We start from the raw sequence: 13,045 nt of genomic DNA, 5'->3' as shown, positions 1-13,045 counted from the left end.
ATTCACACACACCAAGGTTTTAACAGGTGTGGTGACACACCTCTGCAATCAACCCCACCCTCAGGAGCCTGAGGCTGGAGTATTTATTAGGAGTCTGAGGTCGTCCTGGGCACACCCTACCAAATGACCTTCACAGTTGAGGGCTTAAACCGCAGTGTGTCCAGACAGTGGAATATTAATTCAGCACTAAAAAGAGTTGCGATATGAAGCCATGAAGAGATGAAAGGCATCAGAAATACCTATTATAAAAGAAGGCAAGGCTATAGGCTCCATGATTCCAACTACACCTTAGGAAATGGGAAAACTGTGGAGCAGGTAGACAAGATTGGAATTGCCAGGGCTTCAGAAGGGGGTGATGGCGAGAAGACAGAGCCAAGGGCAGATCTGTTTGTCTGTCTATGTGTCTTGTCTATCTATCTAATCATCAAATACAATTTGAGGAGAAAAACTTGAATGGTTTATTTGAAAACAACCAGCAGACATTTAAATATCTGTCTGTCTGTCTATCTGTCTGTCTGTCTATCTCTGTCCCTTTGAGACAAGGTCTCACTCTATAACCCAAGCCCTCCACCTGTCTCTGCATCCTGGGTGCTGGGATTATTTCCTTTTTTTTTGGTTTTTCGAGACAGGGTTTCTCTGTGGTTTTGGAGCCTGTCCTGGAACTAGCTCTTGTAGACCAAGCTGGTCTCGAACTCACAGAGATCCGCCTGCCTCTGCTTCCCAAGTGCTGGGATTAAAGGTGTGCGCCACCACCACCCGGCTTGGGATTATTTCCTATTACATATAATGGCGGACATATTTGTCAAAGTTAAGATTGTACTAGTAAAGATGATCTCCATTGTGAGCTCTGAGTGTTGAGTGACAGGGACCCACCAGAGTAGATCCGCAGAATGGAACACTGCTCCAGTGTGGTGTAGGGTGTTGCTGTGTGGGGTAGTGCTATATGAGGTGTCTCTGTTCCCACAGCTTGGTATTGCCATCAACCTAAAAGTGCAGTCTAAAAAGTCTACTTTTTTTATGCCAGGTGGTGGTGGTGCACGCCTTTAATCTCAGCACTCAGGAGGCAGAGATAGGGGGATCTCTGTGAGTTCGAGGACAGGCTGGTCCACAAGAGCTAGTTCCAGGACAGGCTCCAAAGCTACAGAGAAACCCTGTCTTGAAAAACCAAAAAAAAAAAAAAAGTCTACTTTTTAATACTGAGCGTGGTAGCGCATACCTTTAATCCAGTTCTCAGGAGGCAGAGGCAGGAGGATATCTGTGAGTTAGAGGCCAGTTTTGTTTATGAAGCAGGTTCCCAGGGCTTCTGAGACAGTAAGGGCTACACAGAAAGATTCTATCTCAAAAACAAATCTAGTTTTTAAAAAATGCAATTCTCCTGAGGAATAAGCATCCCTCAGTAATGTAACATGTTCTTTGAATCAGTTACTTAGCTGTGCAGGTTTCCAGGCAATAACATAAGCACAATTAACAGGATTTCTGAGTTCTTAATACTCCTTTCTGAACAGAAATTCTGCATACATCTATTTATTTCCCTGTTCCTCTAGTTAAGGTGCTATTAGGTAAATTGTGTCCTGCCATGCTCTGAGCACACCCCTTTCTACCTTTTATAACAGGGTATTGTGGGATTATCATTTTCTCTGCAAACATAATAGAGAAATAGAATTTCTCCCCACCCCCAGGGTTTCTCTGTGTAGCCCTAGCTGTCGTGGAACTCCCTCTGTAGTAGACCAGGCTGTCCTCGAACTCAGAGATCCACTTGCCACTGCCTCCAACTCCTGGTATTAAGGCACGGGCCACCACAGCCCGGTTTAGTTAGAGCTTCTTTAGGAATTAATCTGCACTTGCTTCTGCTGCAGCAAAGCCCACATGGAGGAGGACGGAGAGCTAATAGCGGCTGGAGTCCCAAGGTGGCGTGCCATGTTCCGCACACTCGGTCCCACGTCAGGACTCTGGGACGGTGCCTACTTACCGTTGTCTGAGGGAGAGCAGCTGGCCTGTGGCAAGGGCAGGGAGAAGCAATCTCAGGGATTACCGGGAACCATTCTCATCTATATTCAGACTCTCTGCCCCTGTTCCTCAGCACTCCCAGGGCTGTGTCCACACGGGCTTCACAGTGACTCATCTGCCTTCTGCCCAAAGCGCCAAAGCCGGTGGCCGTGGGGGTTTTATTTATGTAGGGTAGAGTCATGGGAGAGGGAGGTTGGATGAGGGCAGTAATGGAAGACTGGCTGTGTAAATTTCTGTAATTTAAAAATATTTTACAGTTAAAATTAATCCATGTGTGACTTTTTTTTCTTTTTTCTTTTGGTTTTTCGAGACAGGATTTCTCTGTAGCTTTGATGCCTGTCATGGAACTAGCTCTTGTAGACCAGGCTGGCCTCAAACTCATAGAGATTCACCTGTCTCTGCCTCCCAAGTGCTGAGATTTAAGGTGTGCACCACCACTGCCCAAACAAGAATTTATATATATATATATATATATATATATATATATATAGCCAGGTGGTGGTGGCACACGCCTTTAATCCCAGCACTCGGGAGGCAGAGGCAGGAGGATCTCTGGGAGTTCGAGGCCAGCCTGGTCCGCAAGAACTAGTTCCGGGATAGGCACCAAAGCTACAGAGAAATCCTGTCTCGAAAAAACCAAAAAAAGCCGGGCGGTGGTGGCGCACGCCTTTAATCCCAGCACTCGGGAGGCAGAGGCAGGCGGATCTCTGTGAGTTCGAGACCAGCCTGGTCTACAAGAGCTAGTTCCAGGACAGGCTCCAAAGCCACAGAGAAACCCTGTCTCGAAAAACCAAAAAAAAAAAAAAAAAAAAGAAAAAACCAAAAAAAAAAAAAAAGAATTTATATATACACACACACACACACACACATATAGAGAGAGAGAGAAAGAGAGAGAGAAAACATACAGTTGGATGGGTAGGGAGGTAGGGAGAATCTGAGAGGAACTGAGAGAAGGTAAATATGATCAAAATGTATTTTGTGAAAAGTTTTTGGTTTTTCGAGACAGGGTTTCTCTGTGGTTTTGGAGCCTGTCCTGGATCAGGCTGGTCTCGAACTTGTAGACCAGGCTGGTCTCGAACTCACAGAGATCCGCCTGCCTTTGCCTCCTAAATGCTGGGATTAAAGGTGTGCGCCACCACCGCCCGGCAGAAAAAAATGTAAACAAAAAAAAAAAGACAATGGCAATAATAACAACCCTCAACCAGCTGCTCTGTCTTGTATAATTTGTTTTGAAAAGGGTTAATTATGAAAAGAAAATTTTAAGTAAAAAATAATTTAAGTAAAAAAGGCATTCAATGAGGACCAGCATGGCAGTATATGGGTCTCTGTTGCTCCTTGTCCCTGGTACCCTCCACACAGAGACACAAACAAAAGCTTCTCATTGTTGCCTCTGGCCAGCTGGTGACTAAGGGGCTGAGTAAGTCTTCCCGAGTGGCTGGAACTCCATTCCCAGCCACTTGACACCATGTAGGGAATACTATGTTGGCAATGTGCAGCTGTTCAAATCTCCACCCCACCCCCACTGGAAAGCCAGGGCCTGGAGGAACCGGAGCAGTCCATTCTACTTTAAATAAAACGCTTCCAGTGAACAGCTCTCTCCCGTTAATCGGAGGCTGAGACGCACTCCTTGCTCCCTTTTCCTTAGCCGTAGCACGCCCCGCTTCCATGAGGAATTGAAGGCACGGTGCAGGGCCAGGGATTGGTTTCTTAGTCATGAATTATCTCACCCTGAGGAGAAGAGCTCACTGCAGAGACCGTGGCTGTGGACCCCTCGGGGGTGAAGGGTCAGAGAACAACTTGTGAGAATCCACTCTCTCCTTCCACCTTGTGGGTCCCGGGACCTGGGCTCAGCTCCTGAGTCCTGCTGGCAGGTGCTCTTGTCTTCTGAGCCGGCTCACTGGCCCCTCTACCTTATGTTTTGAGTTAGGATCGCTCTTTTATTCAGCTAGATTGGCTGGCCAGTGAGCTCCCCTCCTCCGTTGTTCTAGGATTATTACGACTATGCCATCCAGGTGAGAAATCACGCCTCACCTTGGAAGTTCGGTAGAGGGAAAAGCTTTGTAGTGCGTGCACATCCAGCTTTGGCTAAGGCTCATGGAGGAGCCAGCCATGAATAGATTCTAGATTCTTCTATCTTATGAGTGCTTTGCCTTTATGCATTCCACAAACATTGTCATCTTAAAGTTTCTTTTGAATCCTGACTCCAGGTCACACTTTGAACCATTTTTTGTTTGTTCGTTTGTTTCTGTGGCTTTGGAACTTGTCTAGGAACTCGCTCCATAAACTAGGCTGGCCTTGAACTCGCAGAGATCTGCCTGTCTTTGTTGGGATTAAAGGCCTGTGCCACCACCCGGCTCACTCTTTGAACAATTTAAACAGAGACAGGAAATTGCTAGTCCAGCTGCTTAGGCAGACAGGAGATTTACACAGCACAAGTATTACGTGTTCCTAGAATTTTAAGTACACATTGTTGTTTGTTGTACTTTGAATAGCTGTAACCCACCTGACAGAATTAAGCTTTTCTTATTTTTTGTTTTTAAAAATTATTTTGTTTTTCATATATGTGAGTGTTTTGCTTGCATGTATGTCTGTGCACTAGGTGTGCCTTATACCCACAGAGGGCAGAACAGGAGCTTGATTCCCCTAGAACTGGAGCTACAGGGGGTTGCAAGTCACCGGGTACTGGGAACCGAACCCAGCTCTTCTGAAAGAGCAACCGGCGCTCTTAACTGCTGAGCCATCTTTCTAGCTCCCAAATTATGCTTTTCTTAAGAAAAACACTGGAGGGGGGGGCTTTATTGTAGGCCAAGACTTAATGGCTGTCTCCGTGCCCTGCTGCTTTAAATTGCTCACAGAGGTAAATTCCCTGATAGAGAAATGGGTTGTAACGCAAGGTTGTCTCTTGTTTTGGGAACAGAGTTTAAGCCTGGCCAATCCTGGTGAGCAGACATTTACATCCTAGAGTCCTGAATTTCCCTTGGTTCTGACAGGCCCGGTTAGCATACTGCTTATCTTTGTAATATTTTGGAAGCAGCACTCCCTTAGTTCAATTCTACTTTGTGTGATTTAAAGTCGCCTAAGCAAATCTATTAGTAAATCCTTTTTGTTGTTGTTGTTTTGTTTTTTGAGACTGGGTTTCTCGTGTAACAACCCTAGCTGTCCTGGAACTTGCTCTATAGACCAGATGGGCTTTGAACTCACAGAGAATCCCCCTCCTCACGCCTCTGACCCCCGAGTGTTGGAATCAAAAGTGTGAGCTACCATCTCCCAAATAAAAACCAATCTTTTAGGAGCTGATAAAATGGCTCATTTGGGGGCCTACAGAGATGACTTGGATGTTAGGAGCACTGGCTATTCTAGAAGACCCAGGTTTGATTCCTAGCACCCACAGAGCAAGCGTACAACTGTAACTCAGTTCCAGGAGCTCCAATGCCCTCTGCTGGGCATTGCATGAGCAACGAAGCATATCCATCCATCCATCCATCCATCCATCCATCCATCCATACATACATGTACTCAGGCAAAATACACATATAAAATAGATTTACACTCACTGGGCGGTGGTGGCGCATGCCTTTAATCCCAGCACTCAGGAGGCAGAGGCAGGCAGATCCCTGTGAGTTCGAGGCCAGCCTGGTCTACAAGAGCTAGTTCCAGGACAGGCTTGATAGCTACAGCTAAACCCTGTCTCGAAAAACAAAAACAAACAAACAAAAAATAGATTTATACTCACACTCATAAAATAAATCTAAAATGGGAAAAACAAAAAAGATGGCTCACTGAGTAAAGGTGTTTGCTGCTTGATGATACAAACCCGATAAACTGATTTTGATCCCAGGAATCCATGTATAGGTCAAAAGAGAGAATCAATGCCAAAAAGTTCTCTGATCTTTGTGAAAGCCAAGGCACAGGCCCCCAACCTATAACATGCATGCATGCGCACACGTACACACACACACACACACACACACACACACACAATTTTCAAAACTTTTTTGGAGCAGGTTTCTATGCGGCCCTAGATGTCCTGGAAGTCACTGTATTGACAAGACTGACCTTAAACCTACAGTGACCAACGTGAATACTGGGATTACAGCAAGTGCCGCCATGCCTGTCAAACATTTGTTAATAATTTCTTAAAATATATTATTTTTCAGACTGGATAACAAAGAGAACCCTAAGAGAGATATACTTGGTTCTACATAGGAAGGAGAAAAAGACAAGATCTCCTGAGTAAATTGGGAGTGTGGGGGTCACGGGAGAGGGTAGAAGGGGAGGCGGAGGAAAGGACGGGAACAGAGAAAAATGTATAGCTCAATAAAAACCATAAAAATATATTATTTTAAATTATGTGCATAGGGGGTATACACTTACTCCAGGTGACCATGGAAGCCAGAAGGGAGGAATTAGATTTAAACCTGAAGCTAGGTTTAAAGGGCAAGCCTGTGTGGGTGCCAGGGACTGAATTCTGGTTCTCTGTAAGAGTGGCACAGTCTCCCCAGATGATGGTCATGCCCACCTTTAATCCCAGCACTTGGGAGGCAGAGGCAGGCAGATCTCTGTGAGTTCAAGGCCAGTCTGACATACAAAGTGAGTTCTAGAAATGGCTCCTGAGAAACCCTGTCTTTTAAAAAAATTTTTTTTCCAAGACAGGGTTTCTCCATAGCTTTGGAGCCTGTTCTGGAACTCGCTCTTGTAGACCAGGCTGGCCTCAAACTCACAGAGATCCTCCTGCCTCTGCCTACCGAGTGCTGGGATTAAAGGCGAGCACCATCATCGCCCTGCTAATGTTTTTTACATAATTGAAAATTTTCAGAATGAACAGTTGCAGAAAGGCTGGGGAGAATGACTGACTCGGGACCAAGTGTGCGCATGTGCACACTCGTTTTCTTTTTTTTTTTCTTCTTTTTTTTTTTTTTTGGTTTTTCGAGACAGGGTTTCTCTGTAGCTTTGGAGCCTGTCCTGGAACTCCCTTGGTAGACCAGGCTGGCCTCGAACTCACAGAGATCCGCCTGTCTCTGCCTTCCAAGTGCTGGGATTACAGGCGTGCGCCACCACCGCCCTCACACTCGTTCTCTGATGAGTGGAGTGTATCGTTTTATATTTAGAAGCCTCGGAGGTGTAACCATCCAGGGAAGCCAATGAGATCAGTGTCTATTTGAAAGCTCCATGAACAGTTGGATGGTGGACCGGCTGGTTGGTGATGTCGCTTGCTAAGGGCAAGCCTCGAATCAGGCCCCTCTCGGACACCTCAGCAGCTTGCCCAGAGCACCGTTTGCTGGAGGGATGGACACCTCAGAGCGGATGTGGGCTCCATCTCTCCCCACAGAAACAGCCCGTTTGCCCCGTGGGCTGTCATGAGAGATGGGAAGTGACACATGGCTCCTGGGGGGTCATTAGGCTCTATTCTAGGCTTTCGAACGCACCATCTAGAAAAACTAAAGACCACTCGATGGGTTTGCCTGCCATTCTTGAGCAGAGGCATGAGAATCTTCTCTGAACAGTTCCAGCGTTAGTGCATGTGCTGCTCTGGTGGTCACTCCTAATCCAGAGCGGGTCCACGATAGACTTGAGAGTAAAAGCAAGTCTGCCACCAGCGTAGAACCGCAAAGAGTTTGCTTCTCAGATCAAGGGAAGTCACAGCTCTGGTTACTCCTCAGCATCCACCCACTCAAGAAAGGACACACCCTCTGCTCCTGCTCCCGCAGCCTCCTGAATGCGTTGCTTTTAGTATTCGCCAGGCTTTTAATCACGGTTCGTTGCGCATTAGGGTTTTGTTAAAGCCTGTTTCTACTCTAGTAACCGAATATCAGCTGGTAGATACGGGGTGATGGGAGGGGGTCGAGTGGGGATTTTGTTGTAATTTTTTTTTTTTTTTGGTCTTTCGAGACTGGGTTTCTCTGTTACTTTGGAGCCTGTCCTGCCTGTCCCGTAATCCGCGCTGTTAACCAGGCTGGCCTTGAACTCACAGAGATCTGCCTGCCTCTGCCTCCCAAGTGCTGGGTCACAGAACCATTTCTATGAGATGACAGAAGCCCTATCTCTTTGGTGAGTATGGTTTGCCTTGGGGTAGGGGATGGATAGACAGGAACGGGAAGAGTGGTGCAGAGGCCCCATCTCAGAACTAAGGGTTTGCCTTGTTGATGGAGCTTTGTGACTGAACCATTGTGTGGAGCCATCTTAAGGATGGGACTGGTGCTGGGTATGCGGCCCACACCTGTAATCCCAACATTCAGGAGCCAGAGGCAGGTGGATCTCTGAACTCAAGGTCACTCTGGCCTACAAGAGTTTCAGGTCAGCCGGGGACAAAGTGAGACCCTGTCTTAAAAAAAAAGGGGAGGGGGGCTGGAGAGATGGCTCAGCGGTTAAGAGCACTGACTGCTCTTCCAGAGGACCCCGGTTCGATTCCCAGCACCCACATGGCAGCTCACAACTGTCTGAAAATGCAGTTCCATGAGATCTGACACCTTCACACCAACAAACATAATAAATAAATAAAAAAAGTTTAAAAAAGGGGGAGGGGGGTTCTCTTTCCATCTCTTTCCTGAAGAGGTAACTTGTTCTCTCTCTCTCTCTCCTCCCCCCTTTATGCCTCTATATACATGCCTCTCTCTCTTTTTCCCTCTTTTCCCTCCTTTCCCCTCCATAACACACTAAAGTAACTTTCTCTGCAAAAAGAAAAAAAAGGAAAAAGAAAGGGCAGTTGTGGGGAGATAGGTTATAGGCGTATGCTTAGCTTTAATTTGGATTGATTTGGGTTTAGTAGTAAACATGATACTACATCTTGTCTTTATCTCCAGTAGGCAGCTGTCTGGACTCTGCGGACAACTGGCATCAAGGCCAGATAGTTCTGGAATTCATTCTGATGGCGACCCTTCTGCCCCTCGTCAATGGAGCCCTATTTTCAAGGTGTCCGCTTGGCACCCTAGCTAACAGTTAAAAAAGGGCTGTAAGGGAAGATTGCCAACATTTGCACCTGGCAGGGAAGGCCACAGTCACTTCTGTCTGCACATATCGGCTGCTGATCCTCCCTGTGGACTGGCCTCATCTAGGCAAAGGTGCTTTCTCCCTTTGGTTAGAATTTTTCTCAACCAGCTGGGTGGTGGTTGCACACCTTTAATTCCAGCACTCAGGAGGCAGAGGCAGATGGATCCCTGTGAGTTCAAGGCCAGCCTGGTCTACAGAGAGAGTTCCAGGACAACCAGAGCTCTATACAGTTAGTGAACTGGGCAAGGAGCTGGAGATTGAAACAGACAAAGGCTCACAGACAAAGGTCATCCTTGATGCCAAATCCTTGAGTCAGGAATGCCTCCTTAGTGTGTACCAGAGCCGCTTATATAGGGATCCTTAGCTGATAGCCACGCCCCAGCCAAACCCACCAGAAACCACTCTCCTGCCACCAGGAACTCCTGAGGGTCTCGTGCTCAGAGCAGCTGCAGCATTACAAGTTGTTTACCAGAAATTCAGGATCTGGGGGGTTCACAGCTCCCAACAAAGGGAAATAGAAAAGAAAAGTACTAGGAGGTATTCAGAGGATTAGTCTGGAAGAGACAGTAACCGGACTCTTGTCTCCAGCCTCCAGGCCCCTTCCTTCCGTATGAAACGAAGCCTAAGCATGGGGAACCTTTAGCTACCTGGCATCCAAACACAGCATCCGCGGATCTGGGTGGCTAGCGATCCTTTCCCAGCTCTCAGGGTGGGTGGCACATGGCTAAAGCTGGGAACTGGTCACGTGGAGGAGCACCCTGTTGTCAGTCTGTCTTAGGGAGCCCAAGTTAGTTTTGAACTAGCTGGTGAGGATGACCTTGAACTTCTGACATTACTGTAGCCACCTCATTAGTGCCGAGCGCCGGGATACAGGCACACTTCACACCAAGCCCAGTTCAGTACTAGGGACTGAGTCCCGAATGCCAGGCAAGCACGCTACCAACTACATCCTCAGTCCTTATTTTACTTATTTATTTGGTTTTTCGAGGCAGGATTTCTCTGCTGCTTTGGAGCCTGTCCTGGAACTAGCATTTGTAGACCAGGCTGGCTTCGAACTCACAGAGATCCGCCTGCCTCTGCCTCCCGAGTGCTGGGATTAAAGGCGTGCGACACCACCGCCACCCGGCCCTCAGTCCTTATTTTTAATTACTTTGGGTCCCATGCAGCAGAGGATGAATCTGAGCTCTAACTTCCCGTGTTTCCACCTCTCAAGCGCTGGAATTACTGGCAGGTGCCACCAAGCCCTTCCTGTTGTTAGTTTATGGCACGCTGGAGACTAAGGGCTGCGTCACGGATGTTTGGGAGGTACTATACTCTGTGTATGGTCTTTCAAATTAGTCCCAAGTCCCCAGAACTAGACAGCCACTACCACTAAGCCACATCCCTAGCCTCTATTTCTTGCTCAGCCTTTAAGCCGTTTGAAGCTGGCACCTATTCTCTGCTGAAATGCCACAGGAAAGCCTCCTGATCTTAGGGCCAAATTTAGATTCTATTTTGTCCTCATGTGTGGCACGTCTGCCGCGTCTGTTCTCTCTGGAAGAAGCCCGGCCTGTGCTCTTCCACCTCGGTGACAATCCTGTCTTTTGAGGCTTCTACTGCTGATGGCCCGTCGGTCCCTCACTGTTCTCATATGTTTTTTGGTAGGCACCTAGCTGTGTCCCTTGACTTCACTATATGCTGTTATTTCCCAAAAGCTCTTCTCAGGGTTATAAATGTGCTTAGAACATTTACAAAAGAAATCAATCTACAGTTATAAGAGCCAGGTAGGTGGAGAGTTAGCCTTATCACACAATTATTTTCAAAGCTTGACAGGGCAGGTCACATCTCTTGGAGCAGACAGTGCTTGTTAAGAGCTGAATTGTCTCTCGAGCCCCCAGAAACTTTTTTTTATATTTGCTTTTATACAAATAAGTTTACAAATGTTGATATAAGGGACAAAATAAAAGCCTGACTGGATCATCCACTCTGAGCATTCAGTTGTTCACAGCCTGGGTTTTGTTCTTTTTAGGTTTTTTTTTGTTTTTTGTTTTGTTTTGTTTTGTTTTCCGAGACAGGGTTTCTCTGTAGCCTTGGAGCCTGTCCTGGAACTAGCTCTTGTAGACAAGGCTGGCCTCGAACTCACATTGATCTGCCTGCCTCTGCCTCCCGAGTGCTGGGATTAAAGGCATGTGCCGCCACCACCTGGCATCTTTCTTTCTTTTTTCTTTTAGACAGGGTTTCTCTGTGTAATAGCTCTGACGGGCCTGGAATTTCTCTGTAGAGCAGGCTGGCCTGGAACTCACAGCGATCCTTCTGCCTCTGCCTCCCCAGAGCTAAGATTAAAGGTGTGCACTACCCCTGCCTGGCTGGCCCTTTTATTCCTTTTTTTTTTTTTTTGGTTTTTCAAGATGGCCCTTTTATTCTTGACCTGGATGAGATATACTTAGTGTGGAGCAAGCCTATCAGAACTTCACTGCACATACTGTGTTTCGAGGGATCATTCAGGTTTACATGTGTTCTTTCTGAGCACAATTATAATTCAGTTCTGGCAGTGTTTTGTTGGCTCACTCTCCTTTCTTCCCATGAGCTATTCAGCTGCTCGTCACTGGATGCTCATCAGTTCTCAGGTCTACTTTGTCTCTAGCTGGATTATAAAAGTGCCCTTGAGGGTTTCTGGGGATAGCCTGAATAGTGTTCTACAAATAGACACTCAACAAATGCTTCCTGATGACTGGAAAGCCTTTCAGAAAACTGCATCTACTTGCCAATAAAAGACAGATTAAGAAATTTGATTATGAGGGAAAAAAGAGGGACCCTTGATTCTAGATACTCTTGGCGAAAAGAACTAAGAGATTATGCTTAAATAGCTTAGATTTACTAGTAAGAGTTTTGTTTGTTTATTTAAGACAGGGTCTCACTATATCCCTGGCTGTCCTGGAACTTACTCTATAGACCAGGCTAGCCTGGAATTCACAAAGATCCATCTGCCTCTGCCTCCTGAGTGCTGGGATCAAATGTGTGCATCACTATGCCTGGCTAATGGGGGTTTAAAGCTTTTTAAATTAAGAGTAGTTGCTCAGATAACCTGAAAATTCTGGGTTTATTTATCACTAGCAAGGAGTGAGGCATGCTTTCTCTAGTGACCTCTTGGTTTTTTTGTTTTGTTTTGTTTTGTTTTGTTTTGTTTTTTGGTTTTTTGAGATAGGGTTTCTCTGTGGTTTTGGAGCCTGTCCTGGAACTAGCTCTTGTAGACCAGGCTGGTCTCGAAGATCGGCCTGCCTCTGCCCCCCAAGTGCTGGGATTAAAGGCGTGCGCCACCACCGCCTCTTGGTTTTTTGAGACAGGGTTTCTCTGTAGCTTGGAACCTGTCCTGGAACTAGCTCTTGTAGACCAGGCTGGCCTCGAACTCACAGAGATCCGCCTGCCTCTGCCTCCTGAGTGCTGGGATTAAAGGCGTACACCAGAACTGGTGGGCAGCGTGTCCGTCTCTTGCAGAGGACCCGAGTTTGGGTCCTAGCAGCTGCGTTAGGCAACTCACATCAGTCTGTGACTGCAGCCCAGGGAATCTAATCCCTTTGTCTGGCCTCTGTGGGCATCCACATGTGTGGCATACAAGTCCACATGTATACACACACATACACATACATAAATTACACACTATAAAAATTTTAGAAACTTAAACACACGTGGATATATTCTAAAAATATTAAAAATACTAGACCAATAATCTTTTTTTTCCTTCTTTTGGAGACAGGATCTCATTATACAGCCCTGCCTGATCTAGAAATGGCTGTGTAGATCATCAGGCTCATCTTGAACTCCCAGACAACCTCCTGCCTCAGTTTCCCTTGCTGGATTAAAGGTGTGAACCACCATGCCTAATCATCATTTCTTTTCTTTTCCTTATTTCTTTATCTTCTTCTCATCATTATTTTAAAATAAGATTTACTTTGGGGGCTGGAGAGAGAGTTCAGTGGTTAAGATCCCGGCTGCCCTTCTAGAGGACCCAGGTTTAACTGCCAGCACCCTCATAAGTGGCTCATGACAGTCTGTAACTCTAATCCCAGGGATT

Source organism: Microtus pennsylvanicus, chromosome 14 (genome assembly GCF_037038515.1).
Source record: "Microtus pennsylvanicus isolate mMicPen1 chromosome 14, mMicPen1.hap1, whole genome shotgun sequence".
Taxonomy (NCBI): domain Eukaryota; kingdom Metazoa; phylum Chordata; class Mammalia; order Rodentia; family Cricetidae; genus Microtus; species Microtus pennsylvanicus.
Note: the sequence above shows the minus strand (reverse complement) of the source record.